We start from the raw sequence: 14,185 nt of genomic DNA, 5'->3' as shown, positions 1-14,185 counted from the left end.
GGAAAACTCATCAAGGGATGCTGTGACCTTGGAAACCCTCTTGGGAACCAGCTGGCCTCTTCCCTTGGCACCACCCTCTCTCTTGCTACACATCTTCTTTCCAACATCAGCAGATGGTATTTCCTATGAGTGATGGTGTGTTTAGAAACTGAGACTCTCTCCCAACTATTTTGCCTTCTACAAAGGGGTGTGTAGTCATGTCCAGCTTTGCCAGTCCTCTGTCAAAGAGTTTCCAAGGCGCTGCCCCGAGGGGACCACTAGCCATTGGCGCTATTGTGGGGCTATTTGCACATAGTTCACTTGGCGCTCGTCACTTTACCCTCCCCAGCTTCTGCTCTTTCCCTCCAGTGAGCTCTGAACTCTGTTGGGCTGTGAGAGTTGATCTGGACCTGGAATTTGTGTCACTGTATCACCTTCCCAGAAATAGGGGTCAATTATTATGTGTTAATCCCCTAGGGGACTCTTGCTGTCTTTGGAGCTGGGAAAAGGGTACAGGGGAAAAGATGGATGTGGTGGTAACATTCTTGATAATAGCTAATTTTTTGAGCGCTTACATATGCTCAGCCCCATGCCAAGTACATAATATATATTACCTCATTTAACCGTCAAAAACTTGGTAAGATAGGCATATCATTACTATTATCCCCATTTTATAGGAGACCAAACTGAGTCACAGCGAAAGTAAGTACACTTGCCAAGGTCAGACTGCAAATAAACAGCAGAGCCAGGATTTAAGATTAGGACCCACAGCGTACTTTTGACCCCACACCATAGCCCTCTCTCTCCCTGCCCACTGCTAAAAATAATGTCTGTCTTCACAACTCTGCAGGGGACACAAAATTGGCCTTTAGCCCCTGTGATTCAGGCTGCCCTCCTGAACCCTGAAGTCTTCCCCAGGGTCACCCACCTCATGGCATCATCACCGAGCTCTGATGCTCCCCACGGAGCCTCCCTCCTCCCACAGAACAAACCTGCAGCTTTGAGGCAAAGGTGCCCCAGTCTCACCCTCCAGTCCTCCTGGAGCCCTTATTAGCAGTAGCTTCTCATAAGCCCTTCAAGGAGACCTTGTGGGTTCCAAAATAAAGCATTTAAATGGTTTATTGCCTCATAAACAGTGCTCTGCAAGGATGCTGTTGGCCTGTGTTGATTGAAACGCTCTGTTCCTGTATTTTCAGGTTTGGATTTACCTTTCCTGGCTGCGGGTACTTCCTTATTCCGGGCAGGCTGACCTTTGTCAGGGGAAGGTTGATATACTGGGCTGGCAGAATGCCCCTCCTGCCTTCCTGGGCCGGTGTGATGGGGAGATACAGGGACATTCTTCCTCTCTCCTCCAGTTTGAGTGAGCAGGGCTTATCTATGGTGATAAAAGGCTCTGGGTGGCGCAGGGGGCAGGAGAAGAGACATGCAGAATCCCAGTCAGTGTTCCGTGGGTCCTCCACTAGAGCGTCACCTGGGATAACAGCAGTGGCTAACCATGTACGTTAACCTCCGGGTCCTCACGGCTGCTAGCACCCCACCTACAGATGAGAAAGTGGAGCCCAGAGATTGACTGCCTCGGGCTATTACACACCTAACAAGAGACCCCACTGAAGATGGTTCAAACAAAGAGATGTCACTCTGAGCGGTGAGAGCAGGCGTAAGGGACAAGCAAGGCTGACGAAGCACCCAGAGACAAACCACAGCAAGATGTTCTGAACACCCACATGCCTAAAGGATCAGGGATTAGAAAGAGCGAGACCAGAGATGGGTGAGAATGAGACCCATGGGGTCAGCCTAGAGTCACGGAGGGACACAGCCACCGCCAGGACCAGGATCCACGGCAAGGAGAGCACAGGGCGGAAATAGCCCCTCTCATTTCTCCTGCTCTCCAACTCCCCTCACCCCTTGCCTCCCTTTGGCCAAACCCATCAGAACCGAGGTCATGCAGCCTAAAGGGGTCAGTGATTCAGGCACAGAGCACAAGATGTAGGAGGGGACAAGGGGGCCTGGGTGTGCAGATGGAGTGCAACCAGCATAGCAGTGCAGCTGGATTTTGAGCCATGAGCTCTTAAGGGCCCTTGTCCTTTGCCGTGGTTCTTTGAAGCCGAGAGGCCCTTCCACCACGCAGCACCAGATGGAAGCACTGGGCTGGATCACCTATTTATTAATTAGAATGATCCTGCTCCCACTTCTCCCCTCTTCCTTCTCCTGTAGGAACCTCTCCCAGGGAATGAAATTGCCTGGACGCCGGCTTCCAGCTAGCTGGATCCCACGACAGCCCTCACTGCTGTCATTTCATGGGGGGGCGGGGGGGTTGGCTTGTTTCTTTGTTTCTTGGGTTTGTGCTTACTTGGTTCAGTGATGGACCTTGGAGAAATCTCCTCCAGTTTCTTATCAGTTATCTGCCCCCCTCACCCTCCATGTCCATCAGTTCAGTATTTCTACCCAAGCCTTGCATCTTTCTCTACAGATTTTGCTGCCCTTATTGTGAATGGTCAGCCCCTGGTGGCATTACCACTGCCCTGTTGCTGTTCTTCTGGGCAGGGAGTAAGTGAGTACTTTGATCATCCAGACCAGAGAGAAGATGGGGCAGTGCTGACTCTCTTGGGTGGCACCCCAGGTCTAGTAGGAGCTGAGATGAAACCTTGATGGGTAGTTGACTGGAAAGCATTGGAATGCTGAAATGTCGTCCCTCTGGTTTGTCAGAAAACCATTTTCAGGGCAAGAGGGATGAGGAAGAGTTTATCTTCCAATGTGTCTAATGTGGTACCAACAAGATGTTGGCTAGAAACTCAGGGACAATCTGTCCAACTGTCTTTATTTTCCATCCACACACTTTCATCCAGGTGCATCTGCTTGTCTCTCTTTCCCCTGAAGCTTCTAGATCTGCTAAACCTGGCTGGTCAGAAGTTTGCCTCAAAACAGCATTCCTTGAGGTGATGGGACTTCTGGGTATCCCAGTCAGACCCAAATTCTTGACTTCTCACCTACTCCCCTCCATCCACCCACCCGGATGCTGATCTCCAGTATCTGTCTGCCTTGCAGCTCAACCATCAGCTTCACAAATGAAGATGATGACAGTATGTTAGCTACTGTTGCAAGTGCTCTATAAATTCTACATGATTTTGTCTTCATAACCCTATTATTATCCCCATTTCACAGATGAAGAAAGCAAGGTTTAGACAGGTCACATGATTTGGCCAAGGTCACACCCCTAGTAAGTCAGACCTAGATCCTGAATCCAAACCTAGTGAGGCCTCTAGAACCCACATTCTGGCCATGATCCTGCCTTGCTTATTGATGGCAGGGGGTGGGTTTTTTCCTTCTGTTTTCTTCATTATTTTTAGAGGCTTTATTGAATTATAATTTATGTACAATTAACGGCACAATACAAACTGATGAGTTCTGACATATGTATACAGCCATGAAACCATTGCTATAATCAAGATAATGAATATGTCTGTCACTCCCCAAAGCTTCCCTGTGCTCCTCTGTAATGCATCCCTCACTCCCCCTGTTCCCACCCTGTTCCTAGGCAACCAATTGTCTGCTTTCTGTCACTATAGATAAATTTGCATTTTCTAGAATTTTATATATAGAAACAGATAGCATGTCCTTTTTTTTCTTGGGCTGACTACTTTCAGCATAATTATTTTGAGGTTCATCCATGTTGCTGCATGTATCAATAGTTCATTCCATTTTATCAGAGAGTCGTATTCCCTTGTATAGGTATACTAAATTTGTTTATCCATTCACCTCTTGATGGATATTTGAATTGTTTACAGTTTTTGACGATTTCAAATAAAACTACTAAGAACATTCAAGTACATGTCTTTTTGTAGACATATGCTTGCTTTCACTTCCCTGGGGTAAATACCTAGGTGTGGAATGGCTGGATCATATAGTAGGTATATGTTTAATATGATGAGAAATGGCCAAACTGTTTTCCAAAGTGGCTGTGTCATTTTACATCCCTCCCAGCAGCATTTGAGGAATTCTGGTTGCTCCATTTCCTTGCCAACATTTGGTATAGTTAGTCTTTTAAATTTTAGCCATTCTGGGAGATATATAGTAGTTTCTCATTTTGGTTTTAATCTGCATTTCTCTGCTGACTAATTACATTAGGCATCTTTTCATGTCTTATTCGTTAACTATCTATCTACTTTGGTGAAATGTCTGTTCAGTTTTTTGCCCATTTTAAAAATAATTGGGTTGTTTGTCTTACTTGAGTTACAAGAATTCTTTATATATTCTAGAACACTTCCTTTATTAGATAAGGTTTTGCAGCTTTTCATATGCAACCTTTTCATTTTTATACTGTTCTTTTAAAGAACAAAGTTTAAAATTTTGAATTTTCTTTTGATAATTTGTGAGGTTTTTTCCCTGGCAATTGCCTGAAGAGAAGGTATTTTCTCTTTTATTATTATTATTACTGTGGTAAAATATAGATAACATAAAAATGACCATTTTAACTATTTCAAGTGTATAGTTCAGTGGCATTAAATACGTTCACACTGTTACAGTTTGTATTTTTTGAATCCTTTTAAAGAATTTTTGGCAAACCCAAGGTCACTAAGACTTTTTCCTGTGTTTTCTCTTAAAGGTTTTATAGTTTTAGCCCTAAAGATCAATTTCAAATTAAATTTTGTGTACAGAATGGTCAAGGTTCATTTTTGTATATGGCTACACACTTTCCTGCACCATTTGTTTAAAAAATTATCCTTTTTTCAATGAGTTACATCAACATTTTGGTCAAAAACTGGTTGTTTTTGGACTATTTTCCTGGTTTGTTTTCAATTCTAATTCTCAACAGGCTGCTGTCTGATTTGCACATACTGTCTTCCTGTATAGACTCCCTCACTTGTCACTCTGCACTGATCTGGCTCCTGACCTTCCCTCCTCACTAGTTGATAGATTTCCAGCGGTATTTTCCAGATCTGACCTAATTCTTGCCTATTCCCTAAACTGCATTCAGCCTCGCTGCAGCCTTCCTTGTCTGGGCTCTGTGCCCGGCACCTGAGTCCCACTGCTGCCTGTAGTCCTGGCGTCATCTGAGTCTGGGAGGGCAAGGGCTGCATATAGGTCCAGCTCAGGGCTCAGGGAGCTCGAGCACAGCGAGCTTTCCTGGCCAGTAATTCAGGAAACTGTGACATGGGAGACCAGGGATCCAGCCCTCATAACGATGACATGGCTACCAGACTTTCTCAAGACTTCCATGGTCATTGGTGTCAGCCCAATTGTGGATCCTCATTAGATCCAGAAATGAGATTTGGCAGAAAAAAGTACTGATGGATAAAACTGAACAAGGGAAATACAGAGCCTTGCAGATCAGTGTTCTCTCATAAGGAAAGAAAACCTTATTAAGCATACCTATTCAAGGACAGCCCTATGGAGTCCATCCATGTATCCTTATATGATTTAGAGGCAGAAGGACCACAATGGGTGATTTCTGACTAATCAGCTGTCATGTCTGATTAACAAAAGCTGGAAGAAGCCTCAGGGGTGACTTCCTTACATGGTTTGGACTTCTTTACCAATCTGGAAGACTGGGAGAGTGCCTCACGTTTGTCGGGAGACATCACTCTGTATCCATCAGGGTGGACCCAGGGAATGTTGATCTCAGCAGGGGTGGGGCAGCTTGCCTCGCAGACTGTCCATGTTAGAGCCTCCAAGCAGGCTGCAGGGGCAAGGGGCATGTCTTCCAGAAGGATTTTATTTTGAATTCAGCTAAAAGGGGACACAGCACAGAACATCCAAATCAAAGTAAGGATTTGTCCAAATAGCAAAAATATTTTCCACCAGGAATAAAGAATCCCTGGAGTCAGCACATGTTCAAGGGAGCATTTGAGGAAGGCTGTGATCTAGCACAAATATCTCTCCATTCCCAAGAGGCTGGAAGGGCAGACACCATGAATAAACATGTCTTGCATGGGCCCTGGGCTCGGAGTTGTTTTTCCAGCCACTAGCCACACTTAGGCTCTGGCCTTTGTGAGCCAAAAGCTCTAGTCTGGGAGGTGGTCAGACATGAGGACAGAGTTTTTATTTTAGTGTTGTCCTACTTGGTTCATTCAGGGATGACCCTATTAACACCAAGTCTTAACCAAAGTCCCGACCACCCTTTGACAGGAAGTCACACACACGCTTTCCTGGAAATGCACACAGCTTGCTTCTCTTGTGGACAGAAAGTACCTGGATGTGATTGGAGATATACAAGGGAGGAAGGAGGCTTGGATTAGCATCATCATATACTCATTTCATTCGCCACTTGGCCATGGGTCTTGTCCTAGAGAAATTAGACTGAGGCTAGTCTTTTTCCCAGCTTGCTTGGAAACAGATGTAAATCAGAGATTCTTATGCTGGAGCTTGCCTCTGACATTCCAGGATGTTAGTGACTTTCATCTCAGGCTGTCACTTCCTCAACAACAAGTGCTGTGAGTACCGGGGGTAGAAATAACCTCCACTGCTCTGGAAAGTGATGAGGGTGAGAAAACTGATAGAAGAGTTTTCTTGGTAAGTAAAGTCTTATAAAAGTGAAGCATTTTACAAATGATATGACCGATAAGGAGTTATTATCCAACAGCTCATATAACTCAACATCAAAAAAACTCACTACTGATTTTAAAACAGGTAGAAGACCTAAACAGATACTTTTCCAAAGAAGACATACAGATGGCCAACAGACACATGAAAAGATGCTCAACATCATTAATCATCAGGGAAATGCAAATCAAAACCACAATGAGATATCACCTCACACCTGCCAGAATGGTTACCATCAAAAAGACCACAAATAAATGTTAGAGAAGATATGGATTAAAGCGAACTCTTGTACACTGTGGGTGGGAAAGTAAATTGGTGCAGCCACTGTGGAAGACAGGATGATGGTTCCTCAAAAAACTAAAAATAGAACTACCATATGATCCAGCAATTCCACTCCTGGGTATATATCCAAAGGAAATGAAAACATTAATTTGAAAGATGTACGCATACCAGTGTTCATAGCAGCATTATTTACAATTACCAAGATATGGAAGCAACTTAAATGTCCCTCAATGGATGAATGGATAAAGAAAATGTGATACACACACACACCCACCCACACATCACACAATGGAATACTACTCAGCCATAAAAAAGAAAGAAAAATTGCCATTTGCAACAACATGGGTAGACTTGGAGGGTATTATGCTTGGTGAAATAAGTCAGACAGAGAAAGACAAATTCTGTATTCTAAAAAATAAAACAAAGTAATGACAAAAACCAAAAAAGAAGCAGACTCACAGATACAGAGAAAAACTAGTGGTTATCAGTGGGGCAAGAGAAGGGGGGAGTGGCAAGACAGAGATGGGAGTTAAGAGCTACAAACCACTAAGTATCAAATAAATAATCTACAGGGATATATTGCATAGCACAGGGAATATAACCAGTATTTTATAGTAACTATAAATGGAGTATAATCTTTCAGAATTGTGACTCACTATGTTGTACACCTGAAACTTACATAACATCAACTATACCTCAAAAATAAATAAATAAATAAATTTAAATAGGAAAAAAAAAAGAGGCATTTTAGGACACGTGCCAAAGTTTCTGACCAGACTCACTGGTAGGCGGATCAAGCTGAGACTTTTGTGATTTGAAATCCAAATGGTGTTACAGGAAGAGCATATCTTTGGAGTCAGATAAATCTAGATTTAAATCCTCACCCTGAATCTATCATCTGAGTGAGTTTTGGAAGTCATTTACCTTTGTTTCTTCACCTGTTAAATGAAGTAATACACAATTCATTGGATTGTCATGAGAATTATTATTTTTTAAAAGTGATAATTTCTTGTGGCAGGGGGAGGGTATAGCTCAGTGGTAGAGTGCTTGCTTAGCATGCACGAGGTCCTGGGTTCAATCCCCAGCACCTCCATTTAAATAAACGAACAAATAAACCTAATCCCCCCCCAATAACTACTTTTAATTGATTATTATGTGTCGGGCACTGTGCTAAACACTTTACATTTATTAAGTCATTTAATCAGAGCTCATTACTTAGATGGTATAATATTTGCCGAGTGCCTGGTACAGTGTGAACTGTACAGTAGATGATCAGGAAATGGTACTTGCTGCTACTGTATTATTTCAGAGGGACCAGGAATCTTCTTGCTCCTCTCGTTTCCCTCCTCCCCAGATTGTTGATGCCTAAAGTGAGAAATGTGGCTGAAAACATAATCATCTCTGGAAACAAGGAAACACTGGCATTGAAGTTAACCCCAAAGTGTAAGTGACTAATACATCACAGAACCTTTCCTGAGCAGGGGAAAGGTGTGAGGTGGGATGAAGAGGCAGGTGTGGGTAAGTAGGAGACACGCTGAAGATAAACTTTGAGGGCCCTGCTTAACCACCCACCTGCAACAGAGTTAGGGAGTTTCAAGGGGAGTTTCCCTGGGCCAATGGGGAATTTTCTGTACTTTTTAAAAAAAACTCTGGTTGAATGGGAATGAAAGGGGACATCATAGAGAACTCCGAGAATTCTGTTTCTGCATCATTGAATTTTGAGAAGCACCTGGGATGAAGGAGATGGAAGTCCCTGCGTGCAGGGGAACCTCCGTGGGGGTTGCTGGGGCAAGAGCACAGCCTATCTCAAGAGAGGTCTCTGGCTATTTCAGTCCAGACACATCCTTCCACCTTGGGGAACTCCAGGGTAGCGACCCTGAAAACTGCCAGAATTACCCGGTAGTAGAGACCTGAAGGTCTTCCAGTGGGTTTGCAGCTGTAGCAGCTGTCTCTCGGGTGTCTTTCAGGTGTTTGCCACAGGATACTGTAAAAATATCCTGGTTGTCTACTTTGATAACTTATAATATGCTTCCAGGAAGCAAACACCTTCAAGGGCAATTTGAAAGCTTGTAGTTTTCTCCAATGTAAGGCAATATTGAAGCAAAGTGAAACATTTCCGAGAAAGGGTTCTGGGGAATTTATGTAATGCAGTCTCCAAAGATCATATTTATATATAAATAAAAACTTCTATCAGCCTTGCTTCCCTAAGAACCCAGGCCCCACAAAGGCTATACCCTTGGACTTTTATCAGCTTAGAAAGACATATTTATATGTTTATGCACTTTGGTTTGTTTGCTTCTCTTTGAGTTTAAAATTATTATTTATATATATATTTCAGTAGCCTTTGAGTTTCACTTCTAGAAACAAATATAAAAAGTGATTGTTTACGTATCTATTAAATGGCCAAAATCCAAAACACTGACATCAAATGCTGGTGAGGACATGAGGCAAAAGAAACTCTCATTCATTGCTGATGGGAATACAAAATGGTACAGCCACTTTGGAAGATAGTTTGACAATTTCTTACAAAGCTAAACACACCATTACTACATGATCCAGCAATTGTGCTTTTTGCTATTTATTCAAATGAGTTTAAAACTTATGTTTACACCAAAACCTGTACATGATGCTTATAACAATTTTATTCATAATTGCCATAACTTGGAAGCAACCAAGGTGCACTTTGGTAGGTAAATGGATAAACTAGTACATCCATACAATGGAATATTACTCAGTGCTGAAAAGAAATGGGCTACCAAGCCATGAAGAGATATAGAGGAATCTTAAATGCATATTATTAAGTAAAAGAAGCCCATCTGAAAAGGCTGCTTACTGTGTGATTCCTACAATACAACATTCTGGAAAAGGCAAAACTATAGATATAGTAAAAAGATCAGTGGTTGCCAGGAACTAGGGAGGGAGGGATAAATAGGTGGAGCACAGCGAATTTTTAGGGCAGTGATATTATTCTGTATGATGCCTAATGGAATATACACATCATTATACATTTGTCCAAGCCCATAGAATGTACACCACCAAGGATGAACTCTAATGTTACCTATGGACTTTGGGTGATGATGTATCATGTACGTTCATCAGTTGTGACAAATGTACCACTCTGGTGGGGGATGTTGATAATGGGTAGGGCTATGCACGTGGCGGGGGAGGGGTTCATGGGATATATCCTCCTCTACACATATCCTCAGTTTTGCTGTGAAACTAAAACTGCTCTAAAAAATTATCTATTCTAAAAAAAGTGATTCTTGGCTGCAGTTCAAAAATAGCATAAGGCAGACCCCTCTAGTGTTAAAATCATCAACCCAAAGTTCCACGGTTTGTCAGGTCTCCAGGTTGGGGGTGGCAGTGGAGAGAAAGGAAGATGTAGCACCTGGCTGTCTGGTTCATATTTGATCACTCATTCATTCATCACATCCTAATTGAGCACCTACTTTGTGCTATTCACTGTACCTGGTGCTGAGGATACAGTGATGAATAAAACTAACACAAACCTCTGCCCTCATGGCGCTTCCTTTCTAGTGGGGGAGATGGCATGGGCAGAGGACCTGAAGTGGGAGCGTGCCTTGAGTGTTGAAGCAACAGTAAGGATGTCTGTGTGGCTGGGGCAGAGGGGTCAGACAGGGAGAGGAGCAGGGTCAGGGTGGTGGGAGAGTGATGGGGCTGGACCCTGTAGGCTGTGAAGGTCACAGTCACGGTTTTGACTTCACTCTGAGTGGTGGGGGGGGAGCCCCTGGGAGAAGTGAACAGAGGAGTGATGTGGTCTGACCTACACTATCACAGCATCTCCCCAGCTGCTGTGTGGAGAATGGACTTGAGGGACACGAGTGGAAGGGGTGCCCTAGCAAGGAGGCTGCTGCAGTATTCTGGGCCAGAGACTTTATTGGCTGGACCAGAAGGGCAGCAGCAAGGTTGGTGAGAGGTGCTGTTCTGGTTCTGGACATGTTTTGAAGGTAGTGCTGGTAGCATTTGCTGACAGATGGCACTACCAGGTGCTAACTTCGTGTAAACTGTTCTCATTTGATGACAAATATTGGACCTTCAGTGTCTGGGGGCAGCAAGCATCAAATCCCACTTACACAAAGTTACAAATGGGGATTTTTCTGGAAGAATAGGTAGACCAGAAGGAAAAGCTTTAGAACCAGGTTCTGAAAGGATGGGTCTGGGATCTTAGTGCCAGGAGATATATCCTTCAGGTAAGATCCGTTCATGGGACCAATAGCTCCAGCAGTCTCGATTCAGGATTTAAATTTCAGCAGGAGAGCAACAGGACTCCCTTGGGCCACATGGTTATCACTGGATGGGAGCCACCAGGTGGATGGATGGGTGGAGAGAGGGTGGGGAAAGGTACTACACAACAATCAATTAGGTGCTAAGATCAAAAGAAAGAAGGGGAAATCAGTATTAGGCAAAAAGTGCAGATACTTACACTCAATTTCAGCAGAGAGTGTATGACGTGAAAGCAATGGAGACTCAGGTTTTGACTGACAAGGAAGTGAGCAGGGAAGGAAGTGAGCTGGCCCCTCTGAGTTGTGTTGAGGAAAGAGTGCTGACCTGGTCTGGGCTCTGCTGCTCACTAGCTGTGCTACTGAAGGCTGGGGCTCAACCTCTCTGGCCCAAGGCTCATCTGAGCAGCATTTGCTGTAAACCTTGTCTTTATCAAAGACCATCTTGATGATTTTTCCCACCCCTTCCCCTGCCAAAACAAAAACAAAAACCCACCTCAATTCATGGCCTTATCCTGTGGTAAACTACAACATGCAATAGGCTTTTTGAAATTTGCAGATCAGTTGAGGAGAGGGAGTGTGGACATGGCTTGAATCAGGGGTGAATAAGACGACAGACAAGGTAAATTTCAGGGCCCCTACACACAGACCATAGCAGCATTTCATAGACAGGATTAAGAGAATCTTAAGTCTCTCCTATTGTTCATTTTCCACCTTTATTGAGACCAGAGAAACTGTGTCCTCAGAAAGGTTTGATCCACCCAGTGCTTTCCAGACTTCAAGATACCATGTGTTGCACCATCACTTTGAATTCCCCACTGAGGGTGCCACGCAGGCTGTAAATGTTAACGCAGCAAATTGCACTGGATTTCTTCCCTATCCACACTGAGCACTCCGTTCCGAGCGTCCCCCTCCTCCCCAGCACCTATGCCCACTTTCATTTCATATCATCCTAATTAGCACTTGATTATATATTGCCTTGAATTATTCTTCAGCCCTCCTCATCAGAGCCTCCCACCTTCCAGCATGTCCACTCCTACCTCCTAGTGTGCTGGGTTTTCAACCTCCTCAAAACCTAGTCTCTTTCCCTTGCCATGTTCCGTCATTGCATCAGTACCCTACCCCCACTTCTTCATTTCCTTCCCTATTTAGCCTAAGCTTCACGAGCCATCTCATCGCCCTCCTTTGCCTGAACCTCCCTCTCCTCCACGCACATGGGATCCTGGGGCTGCGGCTCCTGTCTGGCTGCACCCTAGCCTGCTCAGGCCAACTCTTCTCTCCGACATCTGGGCTCCTGGGCTCTGCTGGAGAGAATCACAGCCCACGCAGATTGGCGCTACTACAAACGCATCATCTGCAGCCTCAGCAGGCTGCCAGGCAGCCTGGAAATCCTTTCAGGGTCCCTGTCAGGAAACTTGTCCTGTCTGATCTTCTAAGCATTTCCCACTCCTTGAGCTTTGCTGAGAAAATAGAGGCCATCCGGCAGGAATTCCCTCACCCTCCATGTATCCCCGCCTCTGCCCTCCTTCATCCTCCTGCGTCCCACACCTGAGAGGCTAGGGGGACACCCTTACCTGGCCGAAGGTAACCCCTCCTGAGAGCTCTACAGCCTTAGCATCATCAGTTCTCTTTCCTCAATCTTCCTTTTCTCTCTCTCATCTTGTCTTTCTCCTCAGGAGAATTGCATTCCCTCTCCATCATGCTGAGACCTCCTTCTCAGCCAAACTGCAGGGTGAAGTGTGCTTGATGAGGTCATAGCCTGCCAGGGCCGAAAAAGTGTGCCAAGGACACGTTGTCAAGTCCACGGTCACTTTTAGCCCATCTTACTTGACTTTGCTGAAGTTATGACACCATTGACCCCTTTCTCTTCTTGCTTCTTTCCCTTCTTCAGATTGTCAGCTCTGTGAACACTTCGTTCTCCTGCCTCCCTACCCACCGCCCCACATTCCCACCTCCTTACCCCTGCTTCTCCCCAGGGTGCTCTTGTGCTGAGGATCCTTCAGGCATGCCATGGTCTTTGCGATGAAATCCAGGTTCCTTTGGATGGTCAAGGGCTTCCCCCATTTTCGTCCTGCTTCCTCTCCCTCTCCCTGTCACACAGTTTAGCCCCTCTTCCACTGTCCACTTTTTGTCTCATCTCTGTGCCTTAGTGCATTTCTTTCCTCTGTCTTCAATGCCTGCTCCCCTCCTTGCCGCCTCACCAGGACAACTCCTGCTCATCTCTTGGGGATCAGCTCAGGTGTTGCCTCATCCCTAAGTCAGTCTTTCATGATCATGCCTCACCTAGGCTCCCCAAACACCACAAGCATGGCTTAGTCTTAGCACTTACCACATTGTAGTGAAATTATCCATTGATTGTATCTGCTCCACTAATCTGTCAGCCCCTTGAGGCTGGAGACTTGGCCTCTGAGCCCCTATATGCTTGATGCTGGCACAGTTTGACACGTAAGAAATGCTCCATTCATTCATGTTTACTGAATGAGCAATGAGTTCACGTATAGGTATTATTCTCAGCTAGGCTACTCCAGGATAGTAAATGTGATCAGTCTTCTCAGAACATTTTGAGGTTATTACAAATATATGTATATAATTACATATATTTATTATATTATATTATATTATATTATATTATATTATATATTTTTAATTGTTTTAACAAGACATATAAAATTTTAAAGTGTACAATTCAGTGACATTTATTACCTTCACAATGTTGTGCAACTATCACCACTTTCTAGTTTCACAACATTTTTATCACCCCAAAAAGGAGACCCTAGACCCGTTAAGCAGTCACTCTTCATTCCTATTTCCCCCACTCCTGGCAACCATTAATCTGCTTTGCTCTGTGGATTTGCCTGGTCTGAATGTTTCATATAAGTGGGCATTGTACACTATGAGGGGTTTTGTAGCTGGCTTCTTCCAGTCAGCATAATGTCTTTCAGGTTCATCTATGGTGTAACATATCAGCACTTCATTTCTTTTTTTAAGGCCAAATAGTATTCCATTGTATGGCCAAGTAGCTATACCACATTGTTTATCCACTCATCAACTGGACATTTGGGTTGTTTCCACCTTTTACCTGTGCTGAATAGTGCTGCTGTGGCTTGTGAACAAGTGTTTGTTTCAACACGTGTTTTCAGTTA

The 14,185-nt window shown here is 44.2% G+C and overlaps 1 long non-coding RNA gene across 3 annotated transcripts in view; it reads left to right on the top strand.

The window, feature by feature from the left end:
• Positions 1 to 14,185, top strand: part of LOC123612062 (uncharacterized) — a 103,158-nt gene that overhangs the window by 69,790 nt on the left and 19,183 nt on the right. The window contains exon 3 of one of the 3 annotated variants that reach the window (XR_012498957.1): positions 8,156 to 8,247. The exons of the other annotated variants lie outside the window; for them this stretch is intronic. This is a non-coding gene — a long non-coding RNA (uncharacterized LOC123612062). Of the gene's footprint in view, positions 1 to 8,155; positions 8,248 to 14,185 lie in introns of those variants that run through there. 3 annotated transcript variants of the gene reach the window in all.

This window comes from Camelus bactrianus, chromosome 15 (genome assembly GCF_048773025.1).
Source record: "Camelus bactrianus isolate YW-2024 breed Bactrian camel chromosome 15, ASM4877302v1, whole genome shotgun sequence".
Classification (NCBI taxonomy): Eukaryota; Metazoa; Chordata; class Mammalia; order Artiodactyla; family Camelidae; genus Camelus; species Camelus bactrianus.
This window is presented reverse-complemented; position numbering and strand designations above follow the sequence as displayed.